The sequence below is a fragment of the Gracilinanus agilis genome, chromosome 6 (assembly GCF_016433145.1).
Source record: "Gracilinanus agilis isolate LMUSP501 chromosome 6, AgileGrace, whole genome shotgun sequence".
NCBI classification, from domain to species: domain Eukaryota; kingdom Metazoa; phylum Chordata; class Mammalia; order Didelphimorphia; family Didelphidae; genus Gracilinanus; species Gracilinanus agilis.
Window position 1 is genome coordinate 47,880,740 of NC_058135.1, and position 14,726 is coordinate 47,895,465.

The window sequence follows — 14,726 nt, forward strand, 5'->3', positions numbered from 1 at the left end:
CCTGCCTTCTTTTTCTCATTTGATGCCCAAAAGATTTTGCTCAAGCCCTTAACCTTAAACTTGTGTATGTCCACCTGCCTCATATGTGTTTCTTGTAGACAACATATTGTAGGATTTTGGTTTTTAATCCACTCTTTTATTTGCTTCCGTTTTACAAGCAAGTTCATCCCATTCACATTCAGAGTTATAATTATCAGTTTTGCATTCAATGACATTTTTGTATCCTCTCCTAGTCCCACCCCTTCTTCTTACACTATTTTCTTTTAAACCAGTGGTTTGCTTTGAGCTGGTATCCCTTATCCCCATCCCTTGATTAACTTCCCTTTCTACCCTCTCCCTTGTTATTCCCCTCTTTTTATTTGTAAAGGCCTAATGAATTCCCTCCCCCTTCTTCTCCCCTCCGTTTTTTGACCTCCCCACTCCTCTGCTCCCCTTGGTTTATCCCTTCTGACATTCTCAGTAGGGTTAGATAGAGTTTTTTATCCCAATGGATAATATGGCTACTCTTCCCTCTCAGGGTTAATTACACTGAGAGTAAGTTTTAAATATTACCTCTTAATGCTCTCTTCCTCTCCTCCTTATAATAGTATTTGTCCCCTCCCCTTCCCATGCCCTCTTTGTGTGTAATAGAATATACCATTTTTCTTATTCACTCACGTTTCTCTTGATGTCCCCTACTATTCACCCCCCTCTTTCCCACTCCCCATATCATCTTAGACCATTTAGTATTTCAACCTCTCCCTATGAATTATTTCTTCTGGTTGCTATAATAGTGAATATTATAATACTGAATAGAGTTCACTGCAGGGAATTATACATAGCATTTCTCCACATAGTAATACAGATAATTAGATCTTATTTAAGCCCTTAAAGAGTAAATTTAAAAAAAATTATGAGTTTTCTTTCTTTTCCCTCTGTTTCTTATTTACCTTTTCATGTTTCTCTTGATTTTCGTGGTTCGGTATCAACCTTTCCATTTAGTCCTGGTCTCTTTTGTGTAAAAACTTGGAAATCTTCAATTTTGTTGAATGCCCATACTTCCCCCTGGAAGTATACAGTCAGTTTTGATGGGTAGTTGATCCGTGGCTAAAGGCCCAGCTCTCTTGCCTTTCTGAATATTGTATTCCAAGCCTTGTGGTCTTTTAGCATGGGGGCTGCCAGATACTGTGTGATCCTGATTGGTGCTCCTTGATATTTGAATTGTCTCTTTCTGGCTTCTTGTAAGATTTTTTCTTTTACTTGGAAGCTCTTGAATTTCGCTATTATATTCTTTGGTGTTGTCCTTTCTGGGTCGAGTGTCGAGGTTGATCTATAGATTCTTTAAATGTCTATATTGCCCTCTTTTTGTAGGACTTCAGGGCAATTTTGTTGAATAATTTTTTTAAGTATGGAGTCCAAGTTTTTATTAATTTCTGCTTTTTCTGGAAGACCAGTGATTCTCAAATTTTCTCTTCTATACCAGTTTTCTTGGTCTGTCACTTTCTCATTGAGATATTTCATGCTTCCTTCTATTTTATCAGTCTTTTGACTTTGTTTTATTTGTTCTTGTTGTTTTGAGAGATCATTGGCTTCTAATTTCTCAATTCTAGCCTTTAGGATTGGTTTTCCTTTTCAATCTGGTCATTTCTGGTCTTCAGTTGACTTGCCTCACTTTCCAATTGTGAAATTCTGCCTTTTAAACTGTTATTTTCTTTCCCGATCTCTTCCATCTTCCTCAACTTCTCATTTTTGAACTCTTCAATTGCTTGTGATCAGTTTTCATTGTTTTGGGAAGGTTTGGATACCTGTTTGTCCTCCTCTGTTGTCTGGATTTTCTCTGTGTAAAAGTTGTCGAGTGTTCCAGAGTTTTTCTTGATAATCTTTTTCTTCTGGGGTTCTTGGCTTGTTATTGTTAGCCCCGCCTCTTTTCAGCTTTGTCTTCACACTCATGGCCTGCCTGCACTTTCTAAGCTCCTGAGGGCTCCGGTCTCCTTGTCCTCTGGTTCAAGCCTCCTGGTTGTCCCCAGTCTGCCCCTCTGCCCGAGGCTCCTTCAGCAGTCTCAAGGGCTGCTTCCACAGCTGAGCTCCTGTCTGCACTGGGTCCCCACTTGAGGTCCAAGCCTGCGCTCTAGATCTTTGTCTGCGCCTAGGGCAGTGCCTTCATCCACACAGATGCTCGGGAAAGTCCGTGCTCTCGCGATCTTTGTCCGTGGCTAGGGTAATGTCTTCACCCGTGCACATGCTCAGGAAAGTCCATGCGCTCGAGATCTTTGTCTGTGCCTAGTGTAATGTCTTCACCAGGGCAGATGCTCGGGAAATTCCGTGCTTGTTCTTTAGCCACTTGGGGTCCTATGTCTTGCAGGTCTCAGGTATAAGCCCTGGAGCTGCTAGTGACTTACTGGTTGCCCCAAACCTGCTTTAACTCTTGTGGGCTGGCCTTGGTACTGTACGTGGTGTGGGGGGTGGAGGAGGGGCTTCTTCCTCTCTCGTTTTATTGAGAGCTGTTTCACCCCTTTATAGCATGGAAATGCCCCAATTCCATGTACCTTCAATGCTGCGCCCTGTTGTGTGGTTCCTTCATTTGTCTGGATTCGTTTTTATGTCCCCTTGAGGAGTCCTGTATGCTTCTGTTAGGAGAGATAGATCAGCTGCTCCTTACTCTGCCGCCATCTTAACCAGAAGTCCAAGAGTTATCATTTTTTTTACTTATATCTTCTCCCCTCTTTCTCATAGAATATTCCCTTTCTAAAAAATAAAACTATGCAAATGTAAAATAGGCTTCTTCAATGTGCAACATATTCCCTTTATTGGAGGTCTTCAAGCGGAGACAATGACCACTTCTTGAGTATGTTTGAGTTGAGATCCCTTTTTGAGTATTTGATTGGATTACATGGTCATTTCTATCTCTAAAATTCTGGGTATCTGAGAGTACAAGGGGTAGGGACACATATTGATCATGTCTGATACCATATGTCTCATTTTGAAACAATATTTAATCACTTCTCTGCTAGGAGGTGAGTTATATTTCACCATCATTCTTCCAAAAAAATTATCAGTCAATGCATGGATCAGAGTGTTTTTATCTTGTTTTCATTTGTTTCAATTGCTTTGTTATCCTCTGAAGCAGTATATTCTGCTTTTTTGACAGCTCAAATTGTTTGGAAGACCTTACTTTATTTTTTCTTATACTGAGATGAATTATTCTTCCATTCACTGTCTCAAATCTAATCTCTCTTCCATGTGATAGTCCTTTAAGTTCTTAAATAGTGTAATCAAGTCCCTAAATCTTGTCTTTAATAAAAGATGTTCAATTCTTCCAACATATTTTCCAAGATTTTCTTCTTTTGGTTACCCTTCTCCAGACAGATTTCATAAGCTTAGTGATCTCATCAACTACCATGGATTTAATTATCATTTCTATGCCAATAAGATCTACTTGTCCAACATCTTTTTGACCTCCAGTCTTCTGTCTCTAACTGCTTGTTGAATATCTTAAACTGGATGTACCATAGACATCCTAAATCTGACATGTCCAAAACTTGTTTTCCGTCTCATCTCCTCTGATAACAATATCACTTTGGTATATGACCTTAAAACCTTATAAATAGTCAGTAATTTTGCAATAGCTTTTTGGTTAACTTCCCTGCTTTGTCTCTCCCCATTCAAAACCATCTTCCACTCATGTCTCAAATTTATCCTCCTCAGTCAAATGTCTAACCCTGTTACCTTCTTCTCCCATTCAATAAAGTCCAGTGGTTCTCTATTACTTACATTATCCAATATAAATCCTCAATTTGTCATTAAAAAGGCTTTTTATATATGCAGCTTGTCCCCTCCAGTCACTCTGTCATGGAATAACACTAGCCTCCTTGATGTTCCTCACATAAGACATTCTAATTCCTGACTAAAGGCATTTTCACTTGCTGTCTATCAAGTTTAGAATTCTCTCCATCATCCTTCCCTCCTAGCTTCCCTGGCTTCTTTCAAGTTTTAGCTAAAATACCACTTCCTATAAGAATCATTTCCTAATCCTTCTTCTCATTCTCAGTGCCTTCCTTCTATCTCTCCCATTTTGCACAATGCCTGGTACTTAGTAAGCACTTAATAATATTTTAAGAAAAATTAATTTGTAGGATGATTAATTCACAAATGTGACTTTTCCCTCTGTCTTTAACCCTCTTCAGGTGTAAAACTAATAGTAATATGATATTCCTGGATCAGAGTGTGTCCAGATTACTGACATTTTAAATGTAATTCCAAATAGTTTTCCATTATGATTAAATCAGTTTGTAGCACCAATAATTCATTTGTGCATCTATCTGGCCATAATTCTTCCAACAATTGTTGTTTTCCTGCTTTGTCATCTTACCAATCTGAAAGAAATAAAATAAAATCCCAGAAGTGCCCTAATTTTAATTTATTTTATTGTTAGTGGTTTGAAACTCTTTTTCACATTGTGACTGATCACTTCAAATTCACTTGGGAACAGCTTGTTCTTATCTTTTCTCTACTTATCTACTGAAGAATAGCTCTTGTTCTTGTTCTTGTTCTTGTCCCCTGGAATTCTGAGTGAGGCTTGACCCTGTATCTTGCAGGAATTCCACCCTTCCCTTTTCCATGTTACATCTTACATAGCTGCATCAGTTCTTTATATACCACTGATTTTAGACCTTTGTCAGATAAATTTGCTATAATTTTTCTCAACTAATTATTCTTCTTATTCTAACTGCATATAATTTATTTGTTCAAAAACTTCTGTTTTGTAAAATTAAAACTGTCCCTTTTGTCTTTCATGATCATTTCTATTCTTTATTTAGGTAAAAATTCTTCTCCAGCCACAGTTGTTTAAAGTATTTCCTTCCTTTGACCTTTAATAGTCTCATGATGACAGATCTTTTATAACATAGATTTATATTGAAGCAGTATCTGCCAGTCTATACTAGTTTTTATTTAAAAGACATTAAAGCTGTTCTTGAAATTTAATTGGTTCAGGGGATTAAGGTTTGGACTATTGACATAAATGTCTAGTAGTTTATGTACAAAGAGCCAAGACATTAGGAGTCAGCATCTCCTCCTTCAGGATTCTGACATTATTTCTACCTAATTGACCAGAATGGCCAACACAGTCCTCCCAATTGAATCAGTCCTCTTCCCTTTCTGAGTAACCCTACCTGCTATGGCTAAATAAAACACTTTTTATGCAATAGTTAAAATGGTTTACAAGAGTCTCATTGAATTTTAATTCTGACCCTTACCTGAACCAGGTTGAGGCCCACCTCCACCATTGTGACATAGTTGGCAGGATTTGATCAGTCAAAGCCAGAAAGAGAAGTTAAGGAAAGGGAGTCTCAACTCATCTCTATGTTTCTGGGGGTGCTGACCACATACCACTTGACATTCCCTATTACCTTGGTAGAGTTGGATATTAGATAACAAATACTGAGCAATTATCAACTAAAGACTGATGTAAATGTGCTCTGCATCTTTCAGAACCATATTCTGCATGAAGTCCAAATACAGTTTGAAACATACCATTTATTTTGAATTTTTCTCTACTATGTTTCTTTTTTCACAATTTGGCAAACAAGGATTGTGTATTATATGATAATGTACATAGAACCTACATACATGCTTGCCTTCTTGGGGAGGAGGAAGACAGGGATTTTTACTTTTTAATTTACTGGTTTCTTGTTAAATGGGAGGGGTTTAAAAAGAAATGGGGTTAATAATAATCATATATCAAAAAAGAAAGAAAATAACACTGATGAATCATTTAAAAATACAAATAAGAGCCAATGAAAATGCAGAATGGGACCCAGAGAAGCAAAGGAGTGTTGGAACTAATGTGTTAAATTTGAAATTGATGTTTTAAAAGCATGTGATGAGGATGCACAATTTCATACATGGTCCTTTTTCAATTCTTTGGATGTGGGAATGTTCATGTTTGTTAATGCTTATCAAGTTCATAGTAATGAGAGAGGTTATTTTTTAAAGAACCATGCTCTGAAAATAATAAATACAGCAAAATTTCAGATGTTGAAATTACATAATTTTTTCATTTAGAAGTGATATTGATCTTCCAGCCTACTTGCTGTGATAAGATGGGATACCACAAAATGGAAGGAATGGAACTTAAGAGTATTTGGAAGTACTAATCTGTCCCAATGGATTCAGTGCATTTTTTTATCTCCAAGGTGAAGAAGATAGAAATAGGATAAAAATATTATTTCAAATAAAATTACACTAAAAGTTTTGCATCAATTGATATACCTTTTAGTTTTGAAGACTAGATTCATAGGAAAGCCAAAGTAAGAACTATACTGAAAGCTTTTCTTGTTTTTTTTTTTAATGGAATTTGGGAGGTCAAAGGGAACTGTTTCACATGGTCCTCAGAATCCTATGTAACTCTCCAAAATTGGGGATATCCATCCTCCAATATGCACTCTTATTTTCAGCTTTCTCCCGTTACATTGTGGAATATCAACTCCTAATTTAAAGGATAACTAGACCAGACAAGTCTACCACAAGTTTAAGATATTCCATGTTTCTGCATCTACACAAAATCATAGCTAATGAACTATCATAGATGTACATATTTTAATACTTAACATGAAAATGCAATTGGATGAAAATAAAGTTATTTAATGAGATAGCAAGTATTAATAAAAAGATTTTCCCCATAAACTAGTTGCATAGTCTCTTATGCTATCAGGAATGGCCCTACTGGGCATATAAATGTGAATCTCCTCCATGCTTCTGGTTTCTATTTTTGCTTAATATTCTTAGCGGTCATACCACTTTTTTTCCTATTGAGAAATGGAGGCTCTGCCATTTTCTTTCAGTTCCAAGTCCTGAGGTTTTTTTTGTTTAACAGCTTTTTTGGAAAAGCAGTATCTCCCTAGAGAAAAAAACAGAACCAAAAACAACGTTCTCTACCTTTTCCCTTAAGGACTGATCTATCTTATTCCCTTCAGAGTTTTCACTTTAAAGCTCCTCATTGCTATTTCCAGAAATTCTTTGCCCCAAGAGCCAACCTCTTTATAACAAAGAGCAAAGATTCTACTTGCTAAAAATCTAATGGTCCCAATTTTGTGTTGACTTTTGAACTTTCAAGCTTAGGGAATGGATCTTTCTATCAGAAACCCTACTAAAACTTAGAGTGAGCAGGCTCTACACTTTCCACTCTGCTATGTTCAGTCATCATACTTTTAGGGGCTACTCTCCCATTGGATTAACAAAGCTTCTGGATTTCTGTGTGTCCCCTAGTTTGTTTGTTTTTCCACAAGCCTATTTGGATAGTGATCCTCCATAGGTGAATTAGAAAAACATTTGAAATATCAAAGAGATGAAGTTTAGGTCAGGGGACAAGGACATTGTATCTCTCTGTGTATCTTTGTTGTATCTTTTACCTATCTAACAATTTTCCTGATCTTTTGTTTATATGTACAGAAAGTAAATTATGAAAAAGGTTTAGGGCTCATGATTATATTCTACCTGCATTGATAAACTTGTAGACCCTGAAAATTATATGGTGGTACATTATTATATTTGTGATCATAAAAATAATATAGCAGATTTAGCATATCATATCATTTACATAATTGCTATCAATATCGTGTTCTTTCCAATGCACAGGCAAGTAAAAAATTCATGATACATTATATTAACATGCCTTAAGTCATATATTGCATTTGGACACACTAACACCATTATGACAAGGTTGCATATATATGATGTGCTACATACATATATAATACACATTGTATGTGTGTGTTATGTTTATGTATATATAAATATAATATGTATGTTATACATCTATGTGTGTTATTTGAAAATCACCTGGGGTTCTATTTGGAAGGATTGAGCCTCAATATATTTATCAATATAGTGTTTGACAAACTTCTGTGGACCTGTGGAGGACCTAGGAACTACATTTCCCATGATTCCTCTTGTAAAAATGGAGGCAGACAGGAAGCGTGATGATGTAAGAGAGGGGATAAGACTCCTGGAGTCAGGAGAGGTGGCCTCTTTAGCTACGTGGGCGCGTGAAGATACGAAAGGTAAAATGGCTGAGGCGGCAGTTTGAATACTTATAGGCATGTGGTCCAATGATTTTTGTCTCTATCAGCATGGCTTTTATTAAAATACTATTCTCCCTTTTAATATCTGCCTTCCTCATTTTTAATAACAACAGTGAATAGGTATATATGTGTGTGTATGTGTGTGTGTCTATGTGTATATGTAGGTTTTGGCAGTCTATAAAACCTACATGGGAAAAACTATATCTTTATTATTTATATGTAAAATTTTAAAAAGTTTATATGTTAATATCTTACATATGCTATGTGTTATTTACACGATGTACAATGTCTATATGCATTCACACTTCTTTGGATCTATACATGTGTGTATAGGCATGTATGCATATATACAAAAAAATATTTCCCAAAGTCTTAACACAGTTTTAACTTTTAATGATTTCAAAAATAGAGATTCTGCAAACACACACAATACATGTATGGTGTGGGAAGCCAATAAGAGAATTATCAGAGATGATAGATGGATCTCAAGAGTATGAATATGTATATATATGTACATATACATGTATGTCTACCTTATCTATCTGTCTTTATCTATCTATCTATCTATCTATCTATCTATCTATCTATCTATCTATCTATCTAATCCAATATATCCATACACTTTACCTAATGTTGATTCAGGCTTCATTTCTCTATTTATTTGTTCACTAATGAGCATGATCCTATTATGAGCCTGATTCTGAGCAATAAGGCAGAGAACTGTTGACAGTTAACTTTAGAAATTTTGTAATAATAAAATTGTGGAAAATCTGTAAAGCATTCATTACAGAAAAGTACAGGTTGTTTTAGTCACATCTTTCTCCAATAGGGTATGTCTAATATATACAAGTTCTTTTCTCCCAAACAATTTTAAACTCTCCTACACACAAGGCCCATCAAATATTTATAATCATATAATAATGTAAGCTCTGAGTCTTCTCTTCTCAGGGCTAAACAACCCCATTTCTTTCAGAACATTCTAAAATGATATATACTCAATGGCCTTAACTATCCTGGTTTTTATCCTCTGGATGCTGCATAGCCGTTAATATACTTTTGAAAATTTGGGTCCCAGAACTGCAGTAATACTCCATGTGAGATTTGATGATTACTTCCTTATTCAAGGAAGCTTTCCTTCTCAATGAAGCCCAAAATTTTATTACATTTCTTGAGTGCCATATCACATCAATGAATCATTAAGCTTGTTTTCTAAAAATTCCACATATCTTCAAATAAAGGACGTGTGATGGAACCCAGTGAGACATCTATAATTAAAGGAGGTGATCTGGAAGAGTACCTAGAAAAGGAGACTGTGAAGAAATAGCTTTTTCCCATATAGATAAGAGAACTAAAAGACACTAGTGCCTCCAAAATCTAGAAGGAAGAGAGTATCAAGAAGAAAGTGATCAGTATTTTCAAAGGCATCAGTTAGGTCGAGAAGAATAAGAATAGAGAACAGGTCATTTGAGTACCATATAGCTGCTGAGCTACTGCTAGTGAACTCTTAAGAATTCATGAATGAGAAGAAAGACACCAGAGGACAGAATAGAATATGAACTCTTCTCTTTAGTATTCCAACTGCTCCATACCCTCTACCAGTTTTCATACCTTACTTAACCCATGTATTCTGCAATCCAGTGACAATGTTTGCCTGGCTGTTCTTTATACAAGACAATCCATAAACTGACACTGGACATTTTTTATTGGTTATTCTTCATATCCAAAATTCTTTCATTCCATATCTCTAACTCAGAATCTTCCTTCAAGTATCATCTAAAATCCTGCTTTCTTCATGAGAGCTTTCCTAAATGTTCTTGATGTTGTTATAGCTAAAAAGCTAACACCATAACTAACAGCTTGACAGCATCATATCCTGTTAAGTAGGGGGGTTTTGATAGCTTCATGCTCTGCTCAGAAAGGCAGTTATCTGGAGCTCACAGTCCCAGGGACACCACTCCTCCCTAGACAGGACAGCCTTGAAGATTAAGAATCATATCCTGTGGCACCTGGAAACATCCCTACTCCCACTGTCTAGCTATTAGCTAACCCTAAGACAAAGGCACCTATATCCTAGAAACATATATATTCCCTCCTTTGAATGCACCACTTGGGACTCTCTTGCTGAGTTCCCCCAGCGCGCACTGGCAATAAAGCTTTCTCCTGCTTGACTGCATTGTCTCGTGTGTTCCTCTGGTGGCCACCCATTTGAACCCTAACAATGTTAAGGGTTTTCTTCTCTTTATTCTCTCCAATTTATCTCATTTACATATTGCTTGTACACAGTTGCTAGCATGCTACCTTCCCCACCAGACTGTGGATTCCTTGAAACAGGGAGTGTGCTTTGCCTTTCTTCGTATCTGTAACACATAGAATAATATCTGCACGAGGTAGGTACTTAATAAATAAAAACTTAATCATTGACTAATATGGACATTTATAAGAACTCCAAACATTAATCATTAAATTTTCATCTGTGTTTTCCAGATAAAGGTCAGAGACTGCCAGCCTTTTTTAATTTAGGGAAGTTGGAGGTGGAGAGAGTATCAGGCTACCTAAGGAGGAGAGAACTGGGCCAGGTTGGAAAGCAAACATATCAATACTTCTCTGATAATCAGCAATGGAATTGGGTTCATATTAGCCCTTCAAACTGTCAATCAATTGCTTTTCCTTACTATTCTCTTCTTTTTAGGATTTTTTGGGAATACTACTCTATCCTAGTTCTCCTCCTACCCATTATACCTTCATCTCAGTCTTCTCTGATAAGTCTTCATCCAGTATACATCCATTAATGATGAATGTTCCAAAAGATTTGGTCATGGTCCTCCTCTTCTCCCCCCTATACTCTTTTATTTGGTGACCTTCTCAGTTCCTATGCATTCATTTAACAACTATATGCTGGTGATCCTCACATCTCTTTGTCCAGTCCTAGTCTTTGTCCTAAGCTCCACAATCACATCTTGAACCGCTTATGTGGCATATTGAACTGGATGCCCTGTATCTATAGTAAACTCAACATATCCAGAACTGAACTATTTTCCTTCCCCCTAAGATCTCCTATCTTCTTATGTTTCCAATTATTTTGGGGGCTGACATCTTCCTAGTCACTTGCCTTTGACACCTAGTTGTCATCCTAAATTCCTCACTCTTTCCCACCCTTTATTATTCGACTCTTCTACTTTCATCATGCCATTCTTGAACTATTTCAATAGTCTACTTATTTGTCTCTTTGACTCAATTATCTCCCCACTCCATATCATGCTCTACTCAGTCAACAAAGTGATATTCCTTAATTACAGGTTTGATCATATCATGCCCCCAAACCCTCACCCATTTAATAAACTCCAGTGGCTCTTTCCTTCTAAGAATAAAATTTTTTAAAACTTTTTTTTGGCCTTCAGAGTCCTTTATAACTTGACATCCTCTAAAATTTCTAGTTTTCTTATTCCTCACTCACTCTCATGTATTCTGTTTTCCAGTATCACTTGATCCTTTTGCCTTTCCTTGTATAAGATGTTCCATCTCTCAAGTTCTGGCATTTTCACTAACTGTCCCCTATGCCTGGAATTCATTTCCTCTTAATTTCCATCTCCTCTCTTCTCTGGCTTTGTTCAAGTCTCAGTTAAAATATTATTTTCATTTTTCCACAAGAAATTGTGCTGATTGCACTTTTCCTCTTTTGATATTTCTCATCACCCATTTATTCTGAATATAATTTATATGAACTTGTTTCATGTTATTCTCTCCTGGAGTGTGAACTTCTAGAAAGCAGGGATTCTTTTGTTTTCCTTTCTTTGTATTCCCAATGCCTAGCATATACCTGGTCCATATTAGATGCTTAAGAAATAATGAGGAAGAATGACTATTCTAACAATGACAGTAGAGCCATTACTTTTAAATTTGAGTGCTGCAAGAGGAAATAGAATTCACCCTAAAGAAACTGAAGGTGGAAATATCAATTAAAACATATAAACATATGCGGAATTCCATTCTAGAGACAACACAATTTGTAGTTGCTGAGAGATAAATTCTGAAATTATATGAAATGGAGAAGGACATCCACCAAAGACTTGGGGAAAAAACAAACAAAAATAATAGATGTTACTACTGAAAAAGGAAATCAGAAAATAACCCATATATACTTTTAACAATCATTTCACAAGCTCCTAGAAGATTCTTCATGGTGGCATTAGGAAATAATTATACATTTGCAAATGATATTCTATCACAAAAAATCACATACCTTAAAAAGGTATGCTGAATCATGGTTGGGCATAAGAAATTAAATGGGAAATTTGGAGAAGTTTTGTGGAAGCCGCAGGCTACATGTGAAGGCCAGCAGATGACAGAAAAGGTTTAGAAACTAAGATATGCAAGTATAGTATTGTATAGTATAAATATATTTTATCTTTTAGTACCATAAATATACAAAATTTCTTTTTTAAAGTTAAAATAAGTAAAAAGTTAAAGTTTGTAAAAAGAATGTCAAAGCCAGAAGATGACACACAAAGGCAAGAAATGTTAACCTTGACCTACATATAGCCTATGATCAAGTCCTTAAACACATTTTAATAATAAAGTACTATAAAAACCCAATAAAAGAAAAAAGTCATACTTTTCTGGAATGAATAGAGAGATAAAATTTTTAGAAGGATTTTCCTGATCACCTACCCTTTATGATGCAGAAGAATTTATCTTATATTATTGTCATTGTTTAGTCATTTCAGTTGTGTCCAACCCTTTATGACCCTATTCGAGGTTTTTTTGGTTTTTGTTGTTGTTGTTGTTGGTTTTTTTTGCAAGGATACTGCAGTGGTTTGTCATTCCTTTCTCTAGCTGATTTTACAAATGAGGAGCTCAGACAGTGTTCAGTGACTTGCCTACCCATGGTCACACAGCTAATAAATCTATGAAGCCAGATTTGAACTCAAGAAGAAGAATCTTTGTGATTCCAATTTTAGTGTTCTGTTTATTGTGCCTCCTGGCTCCCCATGTACATACATATCGATCCCTTTTGATTTTGACATCACAATCAAATCTAGATATATCTCTTGTAACAAAGAAAAACAAATAAATAAAAAAATAAACTAACACAACCAGGTATTATCTACAATATTCTGCATCTCATACTCCTCAATCTTTCTAAGGAAAGGAGAGAGGAACATTTTTATCCCTTCTTTGTAGCCAAAGTTGGGCATAAAAATTATAGTATTCAGTTTTGTTTTAGTATCTTTTCCTTTATATTACTATATTAATGCTATCATATAGGAGATGCCATAGTCTCTAATTTATTTTCTTGATTCTGGATTTAATTCACATAAATACATCATACAAATCTTCCCCATTCCTTGGACTTCCTACTATGTATAGTTTATTATAGCATGATAATATTTCATTTTATTCATATGTTGAAATGTAGCGGTCCCCTCATAGCTGGTCAACTCTAATTTTGCACAGGAGGGGAAAGCCCTTTGTAGTGATAGAATACACTAGCCTCTGTGAAGCAAAAAAAGCAAAGCTGAAGGTCAGAAAGAAGTAACCTAAAAAGTGCAATTTCTCATATATTTGTTATGCTTGACCAATCACAGATTTAAAGAGGATTTTTTTAACATGAGAGACTAGGACAGAGATTGCTTCGTTGACAAAGATTTGTATATTTTCCTTTTTTTCAGGAATAATCAAACTGATGCACACCCAGATGTTATGCTGAATGAGGCTCCATGTCCATTAAATATCATCATGTCTCTTATTACTATGTTTGCTGTGAAGTTAAATGGAACAGATCCAGAAGATGTGAATCAAAATGCTTTTGCTTTTTTAGATCAAGAAGCAATAGGCATCATTCATGAACATTACCTGAGAGAGTTACTGGCAAAATGGCACCTGATTTACAGATGAATAAGTGGATGAGCTGTCTAGAAAAGTACTTATTGGCAAAAAACGGAAAATTTCAATTATGTTGAATTCACACAGGTTCTTAAACATGGAGCAAAAGATCAAGATGACCAAAAGGAGTCATATCTATCAATTACTCTATTTTACTTATGATGCATTCAAAGATTTCTTTCTTTTTTTCTGATAGAACCTGCTACATACTCTTAGCTTTGGCTTTTTCTTGTGAATGTATTCCAGGCTCTTTTGCCATATGTGTTTGTGTAATCAGACTGGCAATGGCAATGATGTTAGAAACTGTTTTTGAAAAGAGTGAGATTTAAAAAATCAACGAATGAGAAAGCTTAGGAAAAAAGAATCTCAATATTTCATGTTTTGCTGATTTTTTTTACATTTTTATATTATTAGATGCCATTTTCAAATAAAGATTATGTCAACTCAAAGCAAAATATCATGGCAAATTAAATAGATATGTAGGGGTTTGGGGGGAATTATTTTTTTGGAGATTTTCAACTTTACATGATTCAAATCAAGCCGGTTTGCCAATGTGGATACTGAATACGGTATATCTGAACTTTAAAAAAATTGAAAACCCTCACCTTCCTACTTAGAATCAATAATATGTATTGATTCCAAGGCAGAAGGGTGATAAGATATAGGGATTGGGGGTAAATGACTTGCCCAGGTCCACGGAGGTAGGAACCGTCTGAGGTCAGATTTGAACCCAGGACCTCTTGTCTCTAGGCCTGACCCTCAATCCAATGAACAATGTACTTA

General features: G+C 35.7%; 1 pseudogene; it reads left to right on the top strand.

Annotated features, from left to right (window-relative positions):
* Positions 1–2,234: 2,234 nt before the first annotated feature.
* On the top strand, positions 2,235–14,105 carry LOC123252237 (annotated as a pseudogene).
* The last annotated feature ends 621 nt before the right edge of the window (positions 14,106–14,726 follow it).